The sequence below is a fragment of the Lutra lutra genome, chromosome 1, assembly GCF_902655055.1.
Source record: "Lutra lutra chromosome 1, mLutLut1.2, whole genome shotgun sequence".
Lineage (NCBI taxonomy): Eukaryota > Metazoa > Chordata > Mammalia > Carnivora > Mustelidae > Lutra > Lutra lutra.
Genome location: NC_062278.1, coordinates 83,998,845 through 84,020,080, shown reverse-complemented (window position 1 = coordinate 84,020,080; position 21,236 = coordinate 83,998,845). Strand labels below are relative to the sequence as shown.

At 39.3% G+C, this 21,236-nt stretch overlaps 1 non-coding gene across 1 annotated transcript; it reads left to right on the top strand.

Moving 5' to 3' along the window:
- Nucleotides 1–3,048: 3,048 nt before the first annotated feature.
- Nucleotides 3,049–3,150, top strand: LOC125089676 (U6 spliceosomal RNA). Its single transcript, XR_007124014.1, has one exon. It is a non-coding gene; the product is annotated as a U6 spliceosomal RNA (small nuclear RNA).
- Nucleotides 3,151–21,236: the final 18,086 nt, after the last annotated feature.

The window sequence follows — 21,236 nt, the reverse complement described above, 5'->3', positions numbered from 1 at the left end:
AGTTCCTTGAGGGTCTGGACCATGACTTGTTCATATTTGATTTACCCATAGCATCTAGCTAACAACAGCAACAATGACATTTATATGGCAGTGTATAATACATAACACTCACATACCTCTTCTTCATGTGTGCCGTTCAACAATCTTGTGAGGGCAATAAGATAGACAGTGATTTCTGTAATTTGCAAAAGCTGAACTTGAGGTTCAAAAGATTAAGTAATTTATCTTCAGTCATCCAGCCAGCAACTGGAAGTTTCTAGACTTGAGTTCAAGTCTTTTGACTCTGCATTCTAACTTTTCCTTGCCCTATTCCACTTCAATAAATGACTGTGAAACTGAAGTAAAGGAACCACTGGCCTAGTCCCAAAAAGAAGAAAATAATCTCCAAAGAACTACTTATATGTACGGTCTGACCAGTGAATGAGCTTGTAGAAAAGCACCTTGCTTCATGGTTTGGGATTTGTAGCTTCCCAAAACCTATAACTGAATTTGACTTCAAATTAGTAAAAAAGGGCATTTCAGTTTCATTTTGCTGGGGTTTGTGTGATCTCTGATTAAACACAACCAATCTCTGCTTTTTTCTATTCATCTTGTCAAATCACAGGCTTTCCTTTTCTCCCTGAGAGGAACACTTGAAACTCATCAAAGTAAATGGCAGGGGTTTTACTTAACACACATGACAAACCAAACAGAGAGAGCAGGAGATCTCCAGGAGTGAATCCAGAGAAGCTTCTAACAAAGAGAACAATTTGTGCATGTAGGACTGGGGGAAAAATCATCAGCAACTAGCAACTAGCAGTATCAACTGAGAAAACACCTCAAAGGAGATACGCTGTGGCTCTTGGTGCCTTGTAACAAAAAACAGGGGACACGGAACTCAGGGAGAGGTGCCCATGATGCTCTTTCTGGGTTCAAAAGGGGCAGGACCCCTTCCTTCCCTGCGCTCCTTTGTATGGAGTTGGTAAAGCTAGAGGGTGCTAGAGGGAGCTCTTAGGAACATATTTTGATCCCTTTAGTTGGAAACTGCCCTCAGACAAAAATAAGAACACATCCTCTTTTGATGCGAACTATCTGACTTCTCCAGGATGTAGTCTCTAAGTTAGAATATTGTGTCCTTAATTTGTCATTGTGAGTTTCTGTTGGGCTGATACTGCATCAGTAAAGGCACAGTTGATGAAAATTTTTCTGCTAACAATTAGTAACAAAGCAATTTAGAATATTTACTTCATGGCCCTTTGACGTTAGGCTTAAATCTGCTTTAGATACCACATAGAAACATTTTTAGTAGTACCGGATACAGAGATGGCAGGAAAGTTTTACCTTGTCTGGATATCATCAATTAATTCTCTTTTTTCTTTTGTGCCTATCATTTATTCAGTCTTGGGTACTATCATAAAAACCTTGGGACCCCAGGCCGCGCCAGCCTGGAGTGAAGAGGATCATATCAAGAATGGCAGTCTTGCCTCTCACCTGTTCATGCAGGACCATCAGCCATCCACAAAGGTCTGTTTGATGATTTTAAGAAGGGCTCAGCTTTGTTCATGAATATTCAAGACCAGTATCACTGGGCATCTGCTGGGCGTTGCTGCCTCTTCAGGACCTCATTTCATTGTGTATTGGTATCTCTTGTTAGGTCTCCTGGTATATCTACTATGTAAATGACCATATCTTCTGGGCTCTGCCATTTATGCCCCCGCGAACCCTGTGCACCATGGCCCAAGTCACTGCCAGGCATCTCTGCAGGCTTTCTGAGGTTTCATAGACTTTTGCAGCCACTCCACGGCTGGAGCACACAGTAGACAGGTCTCCATGCCCTCCTGTGTTACACCCTGCTAGCAGGACTCCATAGCTATGCTTCTTTACGGTGGTTTTATTGAAAACAGTTATTTCAGTTATTACTTTGCAACACCCAACAGCTCCTTCCAGGGGACTAGATTGGGAACAAAGCCAGTGATAAACACCATGTGCACTTTTCCTCACCTCCTCCTACCTCCAGCACATCTATAGTTCTGTCACGAGGCTTGTCTTGCCTGCCTCATTCCTATAACACAAGTTCCAAACATATTTAGGGAGATGTTTAGGATCATTTTCTTTGGGTAATTTGTTTCCTATTGCTGTTGTAACAGATTGCTCTAAGTTTAGTGGCTTAAAAAAACACAAATTTATTGACTTATTGTTCCAGAAGTCAGAAGTCTGAAATGGGTCTATTGGGTTAAAATCAAGGTGTTGGCAGGGTTGTGCTCTTCTGGATGCTTTAGGGGATTTTCTTCTCTTCTCCCACATCTAGAGGCTGCCCTCATTCCTTGACTTGTGGTCCCCTTCCATTTTCAAAGTTCACAATGGATTGTTGAATCTCTCATGAAGTTCTCTCTCTGGTTCTTTTTCTTTTGCCTCTCTTTTCTATTTATAAGGACTTGTGTGATTACATTGGGCCCACCTGGATAATCCAAGATAAGCTCTTCATGTCAAGGTCAGCTGAATCCTTAATTCCATCTGCAAATTTAATTCCTCCTTACCATATGATGTAACTTATTCAAGGTTCGAAGGATTATGGACATGACATCATGTATCATTCTATTTAACCCCAGGTAGGTAGAAAAGCATAGTTCAATAGTAGCTACTCATGAGGGTTATGTGCATATGCAATGGAAAGGATGTGCTGGATAAGTGAACATGGGTCAGTGTGACTTGGGGTTTCTCTATAGATCGGCCCTTATCCCTGGAGCATATTATTAACCACTACTACACTAACTAAAGCGGCCACATTTTGTTCTTAGAAAGACTTGCTATTGGGACACCTGGGTGGCTCAGTTGGTTAAGCTTCTACCTTCGGCTCAGGTCATGATCCCAGGGTCCTGGGATCGAGTCCTGCATCAGGCTCCCTGCTCGGCAGGGACCCTGCTTCTCTCTCCGCCTCTGCCTGCTTGTGCGCGCTCTCTTTCTCTCTCTCTGACAAATAAATAAATAAATAAATAAAATCTTTAAAAAAAAAAAAAAAGACTCGCTATTCCCACACATAACCTGCTCTTTCTTTCTTAGGATCTTCTAGTGCTCGCTTCGGCAGCACATATACTAAAATTGGAACGATACAGAGAAGATTAGCATGGCCTCTGCGCAAGGATGACACGCAAATTCTTAGGATCTTCTATTCCCCCAAACCCTCTGATGCCATAAATATCATTGGCTACTATCCTAATTTTGGTGAATCTTTGTGGAGAACTCCGGACCCAAACTGATACTCTCATCCACATATTAGATGCCGATAGGTAAGTCAGCATGTTTTAGAAACAATTATTCTGACCTGGAACTATCACATTAGTTACATTAAATGGTCCTTACCTTGATTTTGCACAGAGTTTTCTCAGAAAGCAGGCATAGCACAAATGGGACTTTCATGCCCTCTTTCCATTGATTTTAAGACCTACAGATCTCCAGGCCGCTTACATGGACCTCCATCCACTCTTACCTCAACACAAGAGACCTTCATGGAAGAGGAGAACAAAGATGGTGCTTATGGAAACCATGACAGATAATGAGGTCAGAGTTGTTAAGTCAGTGGAATTCTTCCCCTGCAATCCCTGCCTCCAACTGGAGATCTAGGCTGTCAGTTTACCTCAGCCCCAAGGACCATTCTTGAATTGGTGATATTTTATAAAATATTTATGGTGCTTACATGCATAGGCTTTCTACCTTTTGACATTTTTCAGGTTTGGTTGATGAGGTACACTGACTGGCTTTCCATTGCACTTCCCTGAGATCTTTCATTTTGTTTCATTTCTGTACCTGTTCGGGTTTTGGTGTGCATGCACACACACAACAGTAATACCAGGGCTAGTCCTTGGTAGCATGTGTTAAAACAACCTCCAACCAAACAAAATACCAGCAAATTTCCCCTGATTCTGAGATGGGCAGCTCATTTTCTGTGAAAGCACATGATATTCAGAGTAAGCATCTCTTGAGAATACCAGAATCTTGCAGAAATTCCTATCTTGGCATAATGTTGATCTAATTTATATGGAAAATATGAGAACTTTAACTTAAGATGGAAATGTAACCCATTTACAATATCTGTACACCCCGGATGGGTAATAAGTTGTCACTCTCATGTGGTGCAAATGCATCTCCCAAGTTTGAATTTTGAGAATTTCTCATTTTGCAAATCCCTTGAGAAGGAATCTCTCAAGAGGGAAGTAAGAAACAGCAAGAGGCAGCAAGTGGTCCCTGCACCCTGCAGCTAATTTGAGCATCAGTGATAGCCTAAGCAGCATCCTGCTGCCACCTGTAATGAAGAACATGCTTAGCTCTAATTTGTAGCATTTCTCCCCTTCCTGATTATACAAGATGGGTTCATTCATTATTAATCTGGTTTGTCAGACAGCACAGCCCTCCAAGTGTCAGGCTTCCTTGTTTCCAGGCAGTGAGTTTGTGTAGGAGCAATGAAATTTCAGAATGCATAGATCAGCAAGCTCTTGTCTGCACCTGATTAAAGTTAGATAGACCAACTTAACAACCTTAAAATAATTCTACATGAAGCAGCAGGACACCTTTCTATATTTGTCCTTATTATTGGAAAGGAAATAGACTGAAAGAATCGTTATTTTCCTTCCAAACTGCACATGATTTGAAGAGGAAGTAAGGGAAGGAAAACGATCCCTCTTTGTCTACACCAAGTAGCCTAGAAATCAAAAATAGCAAAGGAGACATAACTCCAACTTTGCTATAAAGACAGTGTCATTTTAGCATACACACACACAGACGCACACATGCACACACACACATTCACATACGCACCATGATCCTTGCTTTGTGGAGCTTATAACTTAATGTTAACCAGATTATGATATCGTGTTGTCACTGACAAAAGTGCTGGACTTGCCAGATGAAGATTTGGGTTGATATGATTCTTGGGGAAGGAGCCTGAACAAACAATCTGGTCATGGGTCATATGACTGGGCTTCAGGCCACAGCTGGAGAAAAGGAAAAAGTAATGCATGATGTGGAACACTTACAGACACCATGAATTTCAAAACAGTAATTATTATGTAAAAGACTAAGAAATGGATTCTAGCTGATTTCCAAGTCATTTGAATGAGCGCTGGAATTATTCTTCTTTTGTAACAACTAGCTTTAGAGGAGGTGGGTAAATAAAACGATGGGATGATAAAAATCTTGAACTAAATGCAGTGAACACATTTCCATCTATACCTGTTGAGAATGTTTTGTTAAAGGTGTCTCTTGACCTTTTTCTTCTTTGTACTCCTCAGAAATCCAGCACTTTTGTCAACCAAAAAAATCTTTGGGCTGGTTTTTGCTCCTGGGATGGAGGTACCCACATATGTGGCAGGAAAACCATTCATAATTAGGACTTTTGGAATAGCAGCCCTCCCCTGGAGGGCTGTTTGGAAAAAGAGGGAGAACCGTGTGTGAGGACTATGGGGGAATATTTGTATGGACTTGCCAGCCAGAAAAATTAAGTAGATACTAGGTAGAGCCTGAAGCTGGCACAGGGACAAAGAGGGCAGGTTGCAACTGTTGGGGATATGCTGGAAGTCTCATTTGCCTAAAGAGTAGAGCTAAGAAATCCCCAACACAGATTGCCAAAAATTTGATCCCCTAAATTTAGAGAAAATAACAAACGTAGTTTCTACTTTATACCAATGGCTCACAGCAAGGAAAAGGGGGGAAATTTTGTCTTTCAGGGGACATTTAGGAATATCCGAAGATACTTCTGAGTGGCACAGTTGGGAAAAAGTAACTTGCTATAAGCAGAGAAGGAAAGAAAAAGGGGCTGGGGAAGTGCTAGCTAGTCTTTGCCATAACCTCATGGAATATCAGTGTCTCATCTGTGTGATGGGTAGTTTAGTAGTTACTTCTTTGGTTATTGTAAATGTTAGATGAGATAATGTATGTAAAGTACTTTTCATGGTGCCTGCCATAATCATGCCTCTACAAATGATCACTATTATTATTAGCATTATTTTTTAAAGATTATTTTAAATTTATTTGAGAGAGAGAAAGAGAACAGGAAGGAGGGACAGAGGGAGAGGGAGAAGCAGACTCCTCGTTGAGCAGGAAGCCTTACAAGGGGCTCCATCCCAGGACCCCAGGATCATGAACTAAGCCAAAGACAGATGCCTAACCAACTCACCCACCCAGGTGCCCCTATTATTAGCATTATTATATTATTTTTAGGAATAGAGTTTGATTATCACACCAAGGGAAAATTACTTAAGAATTTGGGGAGACGTTTAAAAAGAAATTTCTGACAAATCCCACACAAAGGATGCCAGTGGAAAACTAAGTAAGGGGGGTGGGGTGGTGTGCAGAGCTCATTGTGGCAACAGGGGAAGCTCCTGACTGAATTCTATTTTGTAGAATGCACACAAAGCATAAAAGAACATACTATAAAGAAGTTTTTTTTTCTAAAGGAATATAAAACAGAGAGAACAATCTTAATGACTAAAGACTGAAGTAACACTGTCCAATAGAAATATAATGGGAATTCCACTTACAATTTTAAATTTTGTAGTAACTCCATTCAAAAAGTAAAAAACAAATAGAGAAATTAAATTTAATAACATTTTATTTAACCCAACCTATCAAAAATATCATTTCAACATGAAATCAATATGAAAATTATTAACCAGATAGTTTGCATTCTTTTCATCATGAAGTCCCCAAAATTGAGTGCATATTTTAGACTTAGAGCACATCTCAATTTGGACTGGTCATATTTCAAGAGCTTCATAGCCACATATGGGTAGTAGCTACCGTACTGGACAGCAAATATGTAAGAGATGGTTGTAAAAATGTTAGGAATGCCAAAAATAAGTCTTTAAAGCTATGTCTAGAATAAGGAGGGTAAGAAAGAAAATACAAACCTGCTGATATATGAAGATAATTTAATGTTAGCACCCCTCACTACTTTTTTAATTTTTTAATTTTAATTTTGATTTTTTTAAAAGATTTTATTTATTTATTTGACAGAGAGAGATCACAAGTAGATGGAGAGGCAGGCAGAAAGAGAGAGAGAGGGAAGCAGGCTTCTTGCTGAGCAGAGAGCCTGATGTGGGACTCGATCCCAGGACCCTGAGATCATGACCTGAGCCGAAGGCAGCGGCTTAACCCACTGAGCCACCCAGGCGCCCCTACTTTTTTTAAAAAAAGATTTATTTGTTTGAGAGAGAGAGAGACAACACAGCAGGAAGGGTCAGAGGGAGAGAGAGTCTAAAGCAGATTCCATGCCAAGCCTGACTCTGGGCTCAATCCCATGAATCGAGATCATGATCTGAGCTGAAATCAAGAATGAGAAGCTCAGCCGACTGTGTCACCTCAACTACTTTTTAATTTCCATCTTCTCCTTCATGAAACTTAATTCCCTAGGAGGTACAGTTAGACCTCACCTTAGTGTAAGATATTTAAAGGCCAGGGGCGCCTGGGTGGCTCAGTGGGTTAAAGCCTCTGCCTTCAGCTCAGGTCATGATCCCAGGGTCCTGGGATCTAGCCCCGCATCGGGCTCCCTGCTCAGTGGGGAGCCTGCTTCCCGCCTCTCACTCTCTGCCTGCCTCTCTGCCTACTTGTGATCTCGGTCTGTCAAATAAATAAATAAAATCTTAAAAAAAAAGATATTTAAAGGCCAAAGTATGTGATAAAATATGAAGAGATCATTTTGAGTGATAATAATAAATTAAAATATCTTTTATTAGATGAATATGTTTTAGGGATCTGAGAGATTCTGGAATTGTTTGGAGGAATTATGAGTGGCAATAGGGGTGTGGAGAAACTAATGTTAAAAATAATCAAGTAATGGGGTGCCTGGGTGGTGCAGTCAGTTAAACACTGACTTCTAGTTTCAGCTTAGGTCCTGAGCTAAGGGTGGTGAGATTGAGCTCCAGGTGGTGAGATGGAGCCCCAAGTTGGGCTTTGCACTCAACATGGAGTCTGCTTGGGATTCTCTCTCTTTCTCCCTGTGCCTCTCCCTTGCTTGCACTCTCTCTCTCTAAAATAAATATATCTTAAAAAAAAAAAAAAAGCAAGTAATGCTTCAAAAGGAAGAGGACCTGTGGGCTCCTGTGCAAATTTGATATACCCTTTTGTGAAAGCCAATCTCTGGGTCCTAGGGTTCTCATGTATAGACTATAGACTCAAAGTCTGAATCAAATGAATTCCATAGTGCCTTGTGTTCTAACAACCTATGAATCTCTAAGATTATCCAGAGTTGTCTTTTGAGCACTGAGGCAGAGAAAACATGATCAGAAGAGTCCAGCAATAGCTTATGAAAAGGAAATAACACCATCCTAACTTCATTTCCTCTTGTAAGAGGGTCTCTAGTCTTTTATTGTCAGGGAAAGGCTAGGGTCATAGACTTCTGGATTTTGGCAAGAAGTTTGGAACTTATGTTTAATGAGTACCTACTATTCATTTAACATTAATTCAACAGATATTTATTGAGCATATATTATGTTTTAGACACTGAGGCTATGACACTATATATTTCTTAAGAAACTAATTACACAAGGGGGTGCCTGGGTGGCTCAGTCAGTTGAGTGTCTGACTCTTGATTTCAGCTTAGGTCATGATCTCAGGGTCACAGGATTGAGCCCTTCGATCGGCTCCATGCCCAGCAAGGAGTCTGCCTCTCTCTTCTCCTCTCTTGGCCCCACCACATACTCCCACCTATGAATGAACTCTCTCTGAAATAAATAAACAAATTAAAAAAAAACTAATTACACAAACTTCTTCATGGAACAATGTGGAAGATGCAAGGGACATAGATTTGAGGGGTCACTTAATTCAGTCAGGAGAATTTACAGGAGGATTTCTCGAGAAAATGGCATCTATATGGACACCTAAAGATGTTATTCAGAAAAATTTTGCAATGTGACATAAGGAATAAAATCTCAGGAAGAAGAAACAGTAGGTCTGAAGGCTCAAAAGTCAGGACAGAGCTAATGTATAGAAAAACAGTGTTTCTCAAAGCTTAATGTGCATCAAAATCATCTGAGGAATCTTGTTAAAATGCAGATTCTTGTTCCAAAAGTCAGGGGTGGAGTCTGAGATTCTGGATTTCCAACAAGCTCCGAGGTACTGCTGATGCTGCCAGCCTGTGGACCTCACTTTGAGTTTTACCAGTGGAGATACGCAAAGAGAGAAGTAAAAGAGAGTACTGAAAATGTGGGTATGGCTTAGACCATGAAGGACATTGTTGGTCATGTTGAGGGATTTAAACTGTTATTTCAAGGGCATTCAGCAGAGACAAAATGTAATGAGTTTTGTGCTTTTGAAGGATCACACTGACAGTAGTGAGGAATTAAAACAAACAAATCTAGAAGCAGTTCTGTTGAGAGTTGAGAGGATCTTATGTGAACTCCTGAGGGAGGATCATGGTATTTAGGAGATGAGAAAGAATGATTAATTCAAAGAGGAATTTAGGAGGCAAGATTGATTGGAATTGATGAGGATGAACCTGGCATGGCAGCTGGAGGGACAGAAGGGGTCAAGAACAAGATCCGGACAACCAGCAGGTTCAGCTTGGACAATGGGAAGGAGGTCAATTTACTGAATGGGGAAAACAGGAGAAGGAGAGGGTTTGAAGGGGACTGGATAATCGTATTGAAAAGGAAGCATAACAGAACAACTACATGGAGATGTCCAGTAAGCAGATAAATGTGCAGGCCTGGTACTCAGGAGAGAATATGAGTTAAAGATATAAATAAGAATCATTATCGCTTCTCGGCCTTTTGACTAAGATCAACTGTAAATAAGAATTATTAGCATAAAATGAGTAATAAAAAACATAAGAGTGAATGAGATTCCCCAGAGGAAGAGAGAATTGAGAGACTGTCCTCAAATGCTGAAAGTTCTGTCATGTGTTTAAGAGTTATTCTGTGTGTTTCCAGATGAAAGGATCTGGATTAATAAGAGGATATTTACAAAGAGACTTTGATTTTTATAGGGGAAGAAATTTCTCATGGTATTCTCTCTCCCATTAAGGCATAGGTTATCTTATGAGGTAATGAATCCCTCATTTATGGAAGTATTCAAATAGAGGATAAAAGTCCACTTCTTAGGGAGTGTTGGAAAGAACATTCACATGTCTGCTAAGGGGTTGGACCAGTGAAAAAGATATATGCACTCCCATGTTCATCAAGTACTATTAACAATAGGCAAGACACGTGAACAACCTGAGTGTCTATAGATGGATAAATGAATAAAGAGATTGTGTGATATACATTCAGGAATATTATTCAGCCATAAAAAAATGAAATCTTGTCATTTGTGACAACATAGATGTACTTTGAGGGCATTATGCTAAGTGGAACAAATTAGAGCAAGACAAATACTGTATGATCTCTCTGATAGTGGTATCTAAAAAAGAAAAAAAGAAAAACAAAAACAAACCATCCTCATAGATACAGAGAACAGACTGGTGGTTGCCAGGGGGAGGGGAAGGAAGTTGGGAGAAATGGGTGAAGGGGAACAAAAAGTGTTAAATTGTCTCTAGATGATTCTATGTGCACCTGGGTTCTTAAACTTGGACTACATTGCCTCCTAAATCTGAATTTTTGCAGTAATCTTTTTAAAAAATATATCATCCTCAAGATCCTAATGTTTATATCTGTGAAGAGTCAAACCACATTTCCCACAGTGTCATGATGAGACATTTCCTAGTTTTCCACCTTCCACTTGGGGCATGCCTTTTTTTTTTTTTTTTTTTTTTTTTTTTTTTTTTTTTTTTTTTTGCAAATGCCACCTAATGGGTAGCCAACTGTTTCATGTTTTCTTTATGCATATGAGATGATGTGATGGGTCTTACCAGGAGAGCTTGTTAAATCGGAAAGCCATACTATTAACAAGCACAAGACTCAGTGGCACAAAGGTCACCAGCTTTTCCTTAATTGAAGAAAAAGCAAACATGCATGTTCCTTATATAAACACTGATATTTAACATTTAACTCAACCCTCATGATTCATTAAGGAAAGGAAATTCAATAAAGTTGAGCAGATATGACTATAGGAAAAAACTACCCCCAGTGAATCTGGCTGTTTCTAGAACTTTAAGTAAAAGAGAAACCAGTCTTTGAAATAAATGTTAATACAATGACCATCATTATAAATATTATTATTTATTTTTAGTCCTATAGTGATGATCTTTTATATCTCATACAACTGGGTTTCTTCATTCCTTTGGAATACTTATTAAAGAATCTCATTGTGTGTGAACCTCAAACTCTTGGGTCAGAAAGTGAATCGTGATAGTTAAGATCCTAGCTATTTCTGATTTCCAAAAACAAAAATTGATTTTTAGGAGACTCATTTTGTGGGTCAGAATTTGTGGGAAATGAAGGAGGCACAATAAATTGGCAGCAGAGAGGAGGCAGAAAATAATAGAAAACAGACATAAGGTCTGGAAAAGTATGGCCGTCTGGGACCATTTAGTGAAGGGGCAGACAGTTCTACACACCTCAACAGTCCCTGGGGCATCCCTGGGGCAAAGGGCATAATCTATTTTATTAGGCTTTCCATCCAAATAAGTTTTAAAAGATGCCACTAAATAATATTTGTGCCTAAAAAGCATGAAAGATGCCTTGTAGGGAGTGAACAAGGGGTGCTTAGGTGGAGAGAGACCTTTAGGGATTTTAAAAACCTAGATTTTCAGAGGGAGTCACAGAGAAGAAATGGTCCATGATGTTATTTTCCAAAGTCATACAGCTCTGGGTACACTACTTTAAACAATAAGTTGTGGAAAAACTATAAAGAACATTTTAAAAAGTACAACAAAAGTTTCAGTCTAACTTTCTGCCTGAATGGGACTTAAAAAATGAGAGTGGCAGGTTTCACACTGACTTTCCCAAGGCTTCCCTTTGGAATTATGGGCAGCAGCCCTGCCACTTCCTCTTCCAACAAAACCTTTATTCTGCTAGGCCAAGTAAATACCACTGAGGTCATTTTCTTTTTCCTTCACTCTAGTGCAATTAGAGACAAGAGAGTGTGAGCTTGGGAAATGAAGGCCGACAGCTGAAGTCTGAAGGACTCTGTCAAGACAACAACAGTGATGCTGAACTACCAAAAAGCAGGTCAGAGACTTAATACAGAAATAGAAGTAAACCCTGAACTGACCTTTAAGGAAGTGACAGTGAATGGGACAATGGCAATAGTCACATCTACAATGTGAATGCAAGGACCATTTAAAATAATGCTTACTGGTTCCTCCATTATTAGATGGTTTTGTACAAGTTGAGTCTTCCTAGCTAGTGCAATATGCAAATATTCTAAACACAGTGATTAGGATACATAAGTTCATTGTAGTTAATTATTCTATTGTTTCCATCTGCAGAGGCACATCATACTTAGCAAATTTCTTAGTTGCCCTAAGAAAGTATATATGGTACTTTTTGTTTAATTCTGGTTCAGAAGTTCAAAAACCATGGGGGCAAAATTGAAGAGATCTTAGGACCATATGAACAGGTTGAATGATTGATGTACCTCGTGCCCAGTGTTTCTGCTTCCTTTCTGTTTAATTTGGAGAGGGAACTGTTATAAACCAAAATGTGTCAGGATTCTTTGTGACTCAATTATGCTATAGTTAGAATATTTTAGAATTTGGGGATTTTTCAATATTTATGAATTTGGGGATTCATTACTAGAGTAAAAAGAGTGAAATCCTCTCATTTTCTCTGCCTCCTTCCATCCTTCCTTCCTCGCCTCCCTTCCTCCTTTCTTCCCTCCTTCTATCCTTCCTTTCTTTCTCCCTTCTTCTCTTTTCTCCATCAATTTTTCTGTGCCTTTGCTAAACAGTGTGCTCAATCTAGAAATGAAAATCTAAGTCTCTGATCCAAGATCCTGATATGACATGATCAGACTTGAGTTTCATGGGTGGAGCAGTAAGCTAAGTTGGGGTAAGAGAGTCATACCTTAATGCTGTGTCAAGGAGTATGAACTCTCTCATCTAATGTCCAACAGGGAGTCATTCAAGATTTTTTGTGCAATGCAAGTTACTATGTTAGGTTTAGAATTTATGACTTTTACTCTTGGAAGAAATTTAGTATCACATAATTGATGTTCAATTCATGCTTTGTTATATATGCTAACAAGAAATGCCATATACAAAGTAATAAAGCTTTCTTTTTTGGTATATTTTTCCAAGGCATTCCACATCCCACATATTGACATGCTCCATGAGGTTAGTTATGGTAAAGTTAGAAAAATCTGCAGCAATTAGATTTTGTTATCAATGATTTATTAAAAATATTGTTGTGCATTTTCTACAATGTTGAAAATAACTCTTTCTCAGGGCATCATTAACTGGTTAGGTATAGCTCTTTTTTACAGAGAAGCAGCAAAATTTGGTGGGAAGGGCATGGGCTTTGGACTCAACTAGGCCAAGTTCTGAATTTTCTATTTGATCCTAAGTGAGTTACTTATATTATCTGAGACTTAGTTTTTTTTTTTTTTTTTAAAGCTGTAACGTTGGGATCACAGGGTCATTTTGAGGATTATATAAATTTATATATATAAAGCACTTAGCACAATGTTTGGCATATATACTAGTAGTGATGATGATGATGTTGACAATAGTGATAATAGTGATGACGGTGATGACAGTGATAATGATGAAGGTGATGATGGTAATGGTGATATTAGTGAGGATTATGGGGTATCTTCTGAGAGGTAGTGTGGTATCAATATTTATGAGCATATATTCAGGAGCCAGACTTTTTAGGTTCAAATTTTGGCTGTGCCACTTACTAGCAATACAATCTTGGGTAAGTGTGTTAGCTATCTTTTGCTTCATAACAAATTACCCTAGGGGCACCTGGGTGGCTCAGTGAGTTAAAAGCCTCTGCCTTCGGCTCAGGTCATGATCTCAGGGTCCTGGGATCGAGCCCCGCATTGGGCTCTCTGCTCAGCAGAGAGCCTGCTTCCCCCTCTCTCTCTGCCTGCCTCTCTGCCTACTTGTGATCTCTGTCAAATAAATAAAGAAAATCTTTAAAAAAATTACCCTAAAGCAAAGTGCTTGAAACAACATATATTGTCTCAAAGTGTAGAAGGTTAGGAATCAAGAAATGATTTAGTAGTGTTCTCTGATTTGTTGTCTCTCAAAAGACTGCAGTCAAGGCCTTGGCCCAAGGTCTGTGATCTCTTCTGAAGCTTGACTGGGGAAGGATCTACTTCCAAGCTCAGTCATGTGGTTACTGACAAGATTCCATTCTTGATAACTGTTGGATTGAGAGTCTAAATTCCTTGCTGGCTGTTGGCTGGTGGTTGCCCTCAGTTCCTTGCCCCATGGGCATTACCAACGTAACACATCAAAACCAACAGAAAGAGTCTTCTGGTGAGACAGATATCACAGACATTTTTAAGCTAGCCATGGAAGCGATGTCTTTTTTTTTTTTTTTTTTGTCTGTTCATCTGAAGTGAGTCATTAGCTTCAGCCCACAACCAAAGGGAGGGAATTACAGAGCATGACTGCCATTTGGGGACCATCTTTGAAGTCTGCCTCAATAGCAAATTATTTAACCTCTCTGTACCTTAGTTATTCCACCTGTTAAATGGAATTAACAATCATGACTACTTAATTGGACTATTATAAAGATTAAACAAGTTAGGGGCTGCCTGGGTGGCTCCGTGGGTTAAGCCTCTGGCTTCGGCTCAGGTCATGATCTCGGGGTCCTGGGATCGAGTCCCGCGTCGGGCTCTCTGCTGGGCGGGGAGCCTGCTTCCTCTTCCCTCTCTCTCTCTCCTTCTCTGCCTACTTGTGATCTCTCTGTCAAATGAATAAAACCTTAAAAAAAAAAAGATTAAACAAGTTAACATCTGTAAAGTACCTGTGTCTGTCACACAATAAACACTCAATAAATGTTTGACATTATTTTTCTAAAATATTAATTTACAGCCTTTTTACCTGTTACCAAAGCATTGGCCAAACCTGCATCAAACTCTGTGTCAAAAGGTGGTTATTGCATCATCAGCTTATACAGGGAAATGACAACAAGGTTCAGGGCAAAGTGTGAGAACACCAAAGGAGCCCTGTGGAGTGAGGATCCAGTTCAAGTTCTGTTTTTCTTTTAACGGGATATGTAGTGTGGGGACATCCAGTTGGCTCAGTTGGTTGAGTGACCAAATCTTGGTTTGGCTCAGGTTGTGATCTCAAGGATCATGGATGGGATGGGGCCCTCCTGGGGTTTCACGTTCTGTGGGGAATGTGCCTGAGATTCTTTCCCTCTGCCCCTCTCTCCACCTTTGCTTTCTCTCTTTCTCTCTCCCTCAAATAAGTAAATAAATCTTTTTTTTTATATTTATCATTGTGTCTTTATCTGAGAAACGAGTGCTTCAGACCCTATCAGGAGTGATATTCATGATATTTAGCAACTTCTTGGGATCAGGCACTGGACAATCAAAATAGGGGTTGCCATAAGTATGGTATGGTTTTGCTCATGTGGACTGGTTGCATGACAACCTCAAGAAGCTACCTTTACAGTCCCTTCTAACCCCAGACATCTGTGATCCTATGACCTATTTCCAAATCACTTAATGATTTTGTGGTCTACACAGTCTTTAGTTTTGTTTCTCTTACTTTTATAACTTTTTTTGTCAAAGTGGCAGGATACTAAAATAATCTAAATAAAAGGCCATTTAATGTGATACGATTACCCTGTTCTGTGGATTTAAACAGTGTGAGCAAATATATCTAAATATAATCAAAGTATTTGTTTCAGGAGCTAATCCCATTAAATGTGTTTTTAAAGCTCAACAAATGTTATTTCAGAGACTCATTACCAGAATGAAAATTTTAGCCTGAATGTTTCTGGCAGACCTTCTGGATCCTTCTCAAGAAGCTCACATATGCCTTCAGACAAAATGTCACCCAGTGAGGTAACAGTGTCCTTGCTCTGTGTCTGTAGTTTTCCAGACTCCGCGTGTGACCTGCCTCTTTCCTAATGCTTGCTAAGTACCTGATACTTTCCTATGCAGGAAGCTTATTTGAACTAATTAACATTTAATGAGAGGAAACCAACTGATTAGAATGCTTTTCGTGGTACTCTAGCTAATAAATGTTGTATATACTTTTGACTACTTCTAGGCAACATGTGGCTTCCTCCTCCCAACTGCATCCCTTCTTTTTCACAGCTCTGCCATGCTCTAAGGCTTTCGGCAGTAACCTGGCTGAACAGTTGGCCTTAGTTAATTTGAGGAAAGTTTTGGACCAAATTACCGAGGTAAATATTTTGATTAAATTTTGCTTAGAGCAGTAAGTGAATGAAGCTTCTGAATCCAAATCAAGACCAAATCATTCCAACCATGGTTGATAGAGAACAGCAAGAGTTTGATGAAAGGCAAAATCTGCCCAGCAGAGTCCTAGGCAGCTGAAAATGATTTTGCCTGTGTTTATGAAGGCAATTAAGTTGCACTAGTGCAGCTCTGGAGGCCCAAAGGAAGGGGAGGGGATGTGTAACTTCAGAGGCTCAAGCACTTCCCATGGAGTATCTGGATCTAGCTGTTCAGTATCTACTAGTGGTTTCTGAATTATGGGAAGTGCCCTGAGATGGGTCAGATTAAGGTCTCCTATATCAATGGTGTCCCATTTTTTTGGTCAGGTATTATTATCAGCAAAAGGTTGTTGCACAGCACTTCCAGTGTATTTATAAATTATCTAAATGTGGTTCGGTAATTTGTTAATAGCTCAGAGGACAACATACACTTGGATTGAAGTGCATCTCTGATGACAGTGGATAAATCCACATTTTAAAGAGTCTTGATGATTTTTGTTATACTTAAATAAATCCTCATTTTAAAAAATTCTTGACTTACATTCAATTTAGTTAACATATACTGTATTATTAGTTTCAGGATTTAGTGGTTCGTCAGTTGCATACAACACCCAGTGCTCAATACATCACATGTCCTCCTTAATGTACATCACCCAATTACCCCTTCCCCCCACTCCTCCCCTCCAGCAACCCTCAGTTTGTTTCCTTGATTTCAGTGTCTCTTATGGTTTGCAGTCCTCATGGTTTTCTCATGATGTGGCTGGGATCAAAGCAAATGGAAAGGGTACCATAAGTAGGACTTGGATCAGTTCTATCATTTTGTTTGCCTGAGTTTGCCTTATTAGTATCATTATCAGCAATCATATAACTTGGCAGGGATATTTTAAGCCACATGACTACTTTATTTTTTTGAAGATTGGTTCTGTTAAAGCCAGGTAACAATTGATTTTGTTAAAACCGGTGTGGTAATTAATTTTTTGTGTCAAATTGACTGGGCTAAGGAATGCACGCATAGCTGGTAAAACATTACTTGTGAGTGTGTCTGTGATAGTATTTCAGGAAAATATTCACATTTGATTTAATAGACTGAGTAAAAAGATTCACTCTCACCAGTTTGGGTGGGCATCATCCAATCTGCTCAGGACCAAAACAGAACAAAATGGCAGGAGAAGAGTAAATTCCCTCTCTTTCTTCTTGAGCCAGGGCATCCATGTTATCCTGCCCTTGGGTAGTGGAGCTCCCCGTTCTCAGGCTTTAAGATTCTGGGACTTATACCAGTGGCTTCTTGTTCTCAAGCCTTTTACCTCGGACTGGGAGTTACAGCATTGGCTGTGCTGTTCCTTGGGTTTTTCAGACTCACACTGAATTATACCACTAGCTTTCCTGGCTCTTGAGCTTGCAGATGGTATACTGTGGGACATCCCAGCCTCCATATTCCCATAAGCCAATTCCTATGTTAAATCTCCTCTTATATATGTCTCTCTATGTCTTATTGGTTCTGTTTTTCTGGAGAACCCTGACCAATGCAACCAGATAACATAACCTATAAATCTACCTAAACAGAACATGGAAATTTCAATGTGTTATAAAACAACCAAATGAAAGAATAAGGGCTCTGCTCTCACACTGCTATGCCATGGAGCTACCATTTCCCTAAAAACGTGACAGATGTGCTATTTGTCCTGTGTGACATAAGGAAGGAATGAAAGCGCTGGTATGAGCCTATTTATTAGGTGTTAGAAAACCTTAATTTCTTATTTAAAAATAGAATTACTACATTAAGAGAAGTTCTCATATTTTCTTCTCATTCCGCAGTGGATTTTTATAAGCATCCCCCCCAAAGACCATTGGTTTAAATCTATGTCAGATGGCATAATCTAGCCAGTTCTCTTTATGATGGAATAAGTCTCTAATAGTCTCATTTATTCCTGTCAGCTCCCAGAGCCTTGACCAAATTTCATAGAGCTGTGCAGGGCATTCTACATAGTTGAAAGCCTAATTATGCACCACATGCACAGCAAAAGGTGGTATTAGCCTTCATTGAGATGTTCAGTTTAGATTTGATATCCCTTGTTTCCCGAAAACCACAAATGAACTTAAAGTTCAGTATGGCTCAGTGCACAGCGAGACCTCTAATAGGTACCCTTTTATGTGAGGTGATCTGAGAGCTTCCAACAAGTCTTTTAGTGTACAGAAATATAAACTTCTCACAATTAGACATTTGGTCTTTTTGTCATTAGTAAGGAGCATGAAGATGCAAAAAGAGTATGGATTTGGTCATCAGAAAAATATGAGTTCAAGTCCTGGTTTTGGACACTCTAACTGTGTGAACTGGTGCAAATTCCCACCTCTCTGAGCTTCAGTCTTTTTATCTTTCAGTGAGTGTAATAATATCTACTTTCCTTGACTTTTATGAGAATTAGGAATAGTGTATATTTGATGGTAGGCACTTAGTAAATTCTAACTACTGCTATTGTTATTGTTATAATTATTTAAATATTTTCTTGAAAAGAGAATGTTTTTGTATATATTAAAATGTTTGCCAGAAATGAGTTTTATTTGTTAGTATTACTTACATCCTAAAGCAGCTATAGATCACAGATCATGTAGATTGGTGGGGAAGGACTGGCTGTGATGTAGGTCCTGGAGGCTAGGTGAGACTCAGTTACTGAAAGGCATTGATCCAAGTGTCTGAACATAATCAAACAGAAAGCCACCAAAGCACGGAAGTGCAGCTAGGCTGTGAGGAAAGCTAAGCCTCATAAATGCTCTGTGGTTGTGGACCTTAGTGCTTTTGGGGTGCTGTGTTATAAAGGAGTTGGAATAAGGCCAGAGGCAAGAGAATGGATAACCTCTCCCTGGAGTCCACTCTTTTATCTGCCCCGTGTTAGTTAGAATAAGCAAAACTAGGTGCTATAACAAACAAACTCCCGATCTCAATGGCAAAATACAAACAGTTTGTTTTTCACCCCTTCACAGTTCAGTGTGGCTTGATGAGTGAGCAGCTTTCCACATAAACATGCAGGGCCTCAGACTTCACCTGTCTTATAGATTCAGTTACAGGAGAGGAGAAAGCAAGAACTATGTTTGGGAAGTTTTCAGGGGAAAATTTGAAAGGAATGGATGGCATATGTATTCACACTTCTTGGCCAAAATTCAGTCATATGGGTACAACTAACCATAGAAAAGGCTTAAATGATCTAACTATGTTAGCAGAAGAAAGGAGAAAATACAAGCTTTGATGAATACTTATACTTTGCCTTAACTGGCTTTCAAACTTTTTGGATTACAGTCCACAGAAAGCATATCAATACCCAACACACACACACACACACACACACACACACACACACACACCACTTGTCAGAAAATACTCGACCCTATTATAAACGATACCCTTTGATATTTTCTATTCTGCTGTATTTCACTTAAAAATTCTGGTTGTGACGCATTAAATTAATTTCACAATCTGGCAGAGTGAAAACTACTAATCTTATACTCAGTAATGTAAGCCTGAATATAATATCCCACTAGTTATCACCAGAGACAGAGCATGAGGCCCTGCCTAGCATGATCAGGATGTAGGGTGCCTAAGAGCACTTTCTGGGGTCCATGTGAAAAAAATGTGATCAATGGGTCTAAAGACAGCAGAACTCTGAGACAACACTGATGTAGTATAGGGTTCAACCTGGGATGAGACACAGCATTCAGATACTTCCCTTTCAATATAACAGCCTTGATACACAGTTAAAAATAAAGGGAGGACAAAACTAAACATAGAGTCCTGATGCTTGGTGAATGTTTCTCCTTATCTCCCCCAACATTTACAAGTGTGAAACAGAATGCCTTTCTCATTAGCTGTACTTCATACCCCATATCTTCCCACCTCCATGCAAGTAAAGAATTAGTATCTCATACTTTAGATATCACTATTTTAAGAAAGTGACCTGTGGGCAAGTGAAACTGGAAAACTGCTCTCCTAGGATGAATAACTGGTATATATTATTTTGTACTTAGATATTTGCATTGCTGTAAAACTATGGACTCCTCCCTAATGCCTTGTACAGGACTGGCTTGATATTAGAGTGGTGCTGAGTTGTCGTGGGAACTGAGGTGGAGAGCTTTATTGTTAAGGGGAGACCAAGTCAGGCATACTGAAAGACTTCATACATACAATTTTTCCTCTATGCAGAGAAATTCTAGGGGGCACCAAGTGCCATTCAGATTTCCAGATCATATGAAGTGAAGCATTTAATCTAAGAATACTTTTTCCAAATCCTTCTTGCTGTCCTGACTCCATCAATTACAGAACAAAGTTTGGTTTTCATAATGTGGCTATAGTTTATTGTTTGGAATATTAAGTAGCCTTGCTTTATTTACGGGTTGCTGATTTTCTAATCTTTAGAAACCTAATACAAAAGGAACTAATAGGTTAGGGGCAACATAAAATTGACTATATATTAATGACAACAGTGTGTATAATGTGTATAAATTAGCTTTCATTCAACAAAAGTTCACTTTCAGGTGTGTATTTAATGAATAGATGCCTTATGTCAACAGAAAGAGTAAGAGGTAAAATTTGAAGCAACCAAGATAATCAACCCCCTTGATTTGGTGAACAGAGATCCTTGAGAATGTTGTGACACATCATTATAGGCTCTGGGTCCCTAAAATGTATCACCAGGAAGATACTTGTGTTAGATCATTCTGATCTCAGCGATATGCAAAAGAATGAAACTCGACCATTCTCTTACACTGTACACAAAGATAATCTCAAAATGGATAAAAGATCTCAACGTGAGACAGGAATCCATCAGAATCCTAGAGGAGAACATAGGCAGTAATCTCTTCGATATCAGCCACAGCAACTTCTTTCAAGATATGTCTCCAAAGGCAAAGGAAACAAAAGCAAAGATGAACTTTTGGGACTTCATCAAGATCAAAAGCTTCTGCACAGCAAAGGAA